This window comes from Chenopodium quinoa, unplaced genomic scaffold (assembly GCF_001683475.1).
Source record: "Chenopodium quinoa cultivar QQ74 unplaced genomic scaffold, ASM168347v1, whole genome shotgun sequence".
NCBI lineage: Eukaryota > Viridiplantae > Streptophyta > Magnoliopsida > Caryophyllales > Amaranthaceae > Chenopodium > Chenopodium quinoa.
The window spans coordinates 3,461,954-3,467,088 of record NW_018743262.1 but is presented as its reverse complement, the minus strand read 5'-3'; positions in this window follow the sequence as shown (position 1 = coordinate 3,467,088).

Genomic DNA, 5,135 nt, shown 5'->3' with positions numbered 1-5,135 from the left:
TTACTCTCCAAATGGTCCTGACTTCCCTTTACATATAATAGTGACACTTGTAGATTTATTATCAGTTTGCTTATTTATTTTAATTTAGCTTTAAAATAAATTGTGGAACTTCATGACTCCCACATTGATGGGATAGAAATTCCCACTCTCCCTCTTGCCTATAAATACCCATCTTGGGTTTTTGGGAAGAATGCTTGAGTTGGAGTTCAATAGAGTATTGCATTAGCAAAAACTCTTAAAATCACATAATACTTGGGTTTTGGTCAGACCTTGCTAACCTCGAGGTAACGGACCTAAAAGTCGCTAGTAGTTTTTGCGGGTTGACTTCCGTTGGAGGCTTGCGTATTTTCGGAGCTTAAAGCTTTCAAGTAAGACCCCAACTATGAGGGCAAAGCACGCCACAAAGGTAAATTCCGATTGTATTCTTTTATGTTTATTTGTTATGCTTTATGGTTTTATTAATTGCTAGTGGTTCATTGGATCGGGGTTGTTTCCGCGGTAAGTTGGACTTACCAAATCCCAACATCAACGTGCTGACCAATGACATCGCCCTCTCAACATTTTGTTGGTGATATGGGTGGGATGATTGTTATTAATTTTAAGATAGACGCCTAGTGTTGGCAACCCCTAGTCAATGAGCCAATCCCCAATGGTTTAAGTGTGCTATGCTTATGCATGATGCAATGTTGCTTGTTTGGTTTTTACTTTTGTGCAAAAGGAAGATATTATGCGTTCAAGTCTCGCTCTCTAACTAGAAATTATCCAAGTTAATTCCCGTTACATCCAATAGGCAACCTAGTGTTTGATACCTTGGACCATAACTACGAATTAATCATGTAACCTCTAAGTCACCAGTGGAGTCGCCAATGTAAGGAGGGTGATCCCGTCGTAAGGGGTACTCTCCTTAAATGCCCTTGGCCGCTTAAAAGCCTAGGACTTTACTCTTGTTAAGGTGTAGTAGGATTTGAATTCCTGACTGTTTGTGGGACCTTGAATTAGAATTGATTCTATCATCACGCTTTTTTATAAGAAACAAGTAGGAGTTGCCAATGAGTTTTAGGAAAAACTCATAAACCTCGTTCATGCCTTTCTTCCATGTGGAGTTCATGGAATAATAAGCACAAATTATAAGTTTACCCATGCCCAAATTGGTCTATAAACTAGAAATGAGTTCGGGAGCGAGGGTAATAAGATAACTTTACTTTAGGGGAATCGTCATCCTAGCCCTAGTACGGCCTCTACTAGCTCTTCCTTTTTCACAATTTCATCACCAAAAAATATATGCAACGCGATACCTAAAACTATGTTAGTTGATTTGTTTTACAAACATTAATTCACGTACGAATTACATTGCAAAGTCGTTATTCTTATTTAATAAAATTCGTGGAAGAACAATAAACAAGATTCGCCTTGGCTTAGGTGATCAACCAACAATTATTTAATTCAATTCTAGTCTTTATTTAACTTAAGATACTATGTGGAATTGATTAATTAATTATTTTAAAAGTGATCAAACAACACTAATTAATTAATTAAAGTCCTTTTAAACAAGGAAATTAAATAAAGGCGATTTAGCTAAGTGCTCAGGAATTTACCTCTTCTCTTTGCTAGATCTCCGTTTAGAACACTTATGGACACCTTCTTGTTGGGGAACCTCCACCTTAGTAACAAAGTATCGAAAGGGTGAGTGTTTAGGACAAGAGGGCTAGGTTGCACAAGTTCACAAGTTATTTCGCCAGAGTTTTTTGGTTAATGTCTGTCTGTTGAAGCTCGTATTTATAGAGAAGGATTAGGTTTAGGGTTTCGATCTTTCTGCCACAGCAGGTGTCGCGCGCAACAGATGAAGTTACGCGCGGCATCCCAGCGCAAGTTTCAGAGTTGCGCTGCTATGTGCAGTGCGACTTTTTGTCTTGCGCGCGACTTTATGGTAAGATTCGATTTTATATTTTATGTATAATTTCCGAATAATTATAAATCTTCCACAGCGCTACTCTGAAGGTTGCGCTGGGTGTCGCGCGCAACAGAATTAGTTGCGCTGGGTGTCGCGCGCAACAGAATTAGTTGCGCGCGGCAGCCCAGCGCGACTTTGTGAGATGCGCGCGGCATTTTCTGCGGCAGCACTAAGTTTTAACCTAGGCGCTCCTAAATCCATCATTGTAAGGGTTTAAGCACGTGCTTAAGCCTAATTATGACCGGGTTTAGTTAATTGGACCTTTGTTTTGGCTTTTCTTTAATTTGTGCTTGTATTTTGTGTTTTGTAGCTTAACCAGTTATCCATAAGTATTCTTCACTTTGATCCCACACGAAGATGGCTTTATTTATCGTCATTGCACTTCCTGTCGGGACAGGAGGCCAAAAGTAGATGTCTACTTATAATATAATTGATGTATGAACACTACATACGTAAATGAGAATGTTATCTAGGCTAAGGAGCCTAGGAGGAAATATAAGTCAATGAGGCTAATTTACATATTGTGCAAATCAGGGGTCATTTTCGTCTTTTCACTCATATTAGTAAGGGTAGTTTGGTCAGCTTGTGCAAACGTCGATATTAGATGCCGTTAACTTCTATTATGAGGAATCAGTCACAGAACTTCATCACTTTCCCCAATTCGAAACCCTAATCTGAAACCAAAACCCAAAACAACTTCTTCCTCCATGGTACCACCACCTATGTTGGTTCAAAATGTCGCCGCAAATGAAAGGCTTCTCCTAAAGGGTTTATATGGCCCTAATTTACACTCAATTCAAGTAGGGTGTCTTTTAGTTTTGCCGTGAAGTGGCCACTGTTGGGGAAGAAGAGGAGGACGACGGGAAGAAAAAGAGGACGACGGGAAGAAAAGGAGGACGACGGGAACTGGAGAATAGGACGGAGAGGAAGTCTTTGTGGGCTTGTTCAGCGGAAGGTGTAAAGATGGTGGCGGCTATGGTGGCTGTGATGGGTTTCAGATGGTTGTCTCTGTGATAGTGACTATGGCAGTGTTGCTAGTGGAAGATGGGAGAAGATGCAATTGATTTTAACGTCTAACTAAAACAGAGTTAATAAGACTAACGTCTTCAAAACCAAACAATTATTATAAAATTAATTTATTTGGTAAGAGAGGCCCACAAAAGCAACTGATTGACAAAAAATCATCAATCAGGCTGATTGCCTAGGCCTTCCTCGAAGCCTAGATGATTCCAAGTGCTTAAATAGTTTAACCATCTTTTAATTTGCACATGTGCTTACAAGGGCATTCAAACTCTAAGATTTGTCCTAAATAAAGACAGTGGAAAGGGCTTAATATCTCTTCATAGCCAATAACCTCTTTTCGGGAGCTTTGATCTTCATGTTTGCAATTGGATGCCCTAATCAATTTAAATAAGGTGTCGTCATAGTTTCCATTTCCATACTTTTGAAATTAAACTTGCCACTTACGACATCTCAAGATATCTAAGTAGCATGATATATTTGTATGATATATATGAACCTCTCGTTCTAATCTCTTGGAACTACCTTCAGGTTAGTGGCTCTATCAGCATCACAAGCCCAACTTGCATGGTATTCAGGAGTCAAATCCTTGTTGTAGAATATCGGGATGAAAAAATGTAAGACATATTCCAATTGACTTGGACTTAATGATTCTCTTAGCTTATTTTCCGTTTAAGAAAGTTGGTCAAGTTCAAATTAACATCCAATTTGTTTAGAATTTTCGGTAGACTAATATTGTTTGTGGGCATGATTACTACAACTATAAAAGAAATGCAATAAATAACCTTCATATTCAAATAAGTTTGAAACAAAAGTATACTTATTATTTTTTTTGTAAGTAATTTCATATGACCAAAAATGGGAAGCAATCAAGCTCCCAGGTTTGCAAGCTACTTAGGCTAAAGAAGCCTTAAAACAGCCCTATATAACCAATCTGTACAACAGAAAATTATACAACCAAAGCTTCTATACATTCTCTTTTTTTTTTTTTTTACAGTTATTTGTATTATTGATATCTAACAACATAGTCTTGATTTCACGTTTTATCTATGTAGCTAAAACATGAATATGCATTATTTTAGTTCCCAATATGCTATATTCCTCACCCTTTAGCTCTGGTATAACACAACAAGGATGCAAATGTTCAAGACACTTCTTTGAAATCTAGATCTCAATTTAGAATAGACATTAGTGATAACATTCAAGTGAATACTATTAGGTCCAAACTCAATCCAATTCCTTATCTCAGCCTATAATGAGATGTTGTATTTTCCCAGACTGAAAAGGTGCTCATGATTTTTCTACTCTTCATCATACAATAATCTTGTCTTCTCATTCTACTGCACAATCATATGCAACCTATCTCGAGCCTGAAGTCTATTTTGCATGGCCATCCAAGCAATAAATAGATGCTTAGGCATAACTTTCTTTTCCTAGACCAAATAATCCAATGTGCATAATAGTTTCTCAATAGTGATCCGAGCAGCTCAAAAGCTCTTCTTAGTGCTATACTTATCCTGCCACATCAAGGTAGGGATATAGACTAAATTTTTTTCCTAAACTCCTACGGATACGGCTGCAATCCTTGCATTGCTCAATTGCCTACCCGAAGTTCCACCCTTCACTAGTCTTCTCCTTTTCCTTAATCCCTGACCATTAGAACAAAGGTGTGAACTACATCTGGTATCTAATACCCATGAAGCTTTGCTAGTAAAGTTAAGTTCTAAAAAAAAATATACCTAATCCAAAAGCAACAAATGTTGTTCTTCTTATTTTCCTTTAGCTTAAGACAATCCCGTTTTCAATGCCCCTTCTTCAATCTTGCAGTAGAAGCATTCAAACTCGGATCGAGAAGATGCTACCTTCTTTTTCTTGTCGACCGTGGTAGCTTTTGACTTAGGTGGAAAGGTCTTCTTACCCTTCCCCTTATATTCCTTCTTCTTGCCTTATCACTTAAACAACTTGCCCTTCTTAACCATAAGAATGTCATGCTTCCCCTCATCTTGATTGTTTGCATGAATTGGCTTGCTTAAACATCTCGTGAAGCTCCGTGAGGGTTTTCTCCATGTTATGCATGTTATAATTCATCTTGAATGGATCATAAACTTTAGGCAGTGAGTGGAGAGTGATGTCAATTGCTATCTCATTCGAGTATTGCATATCA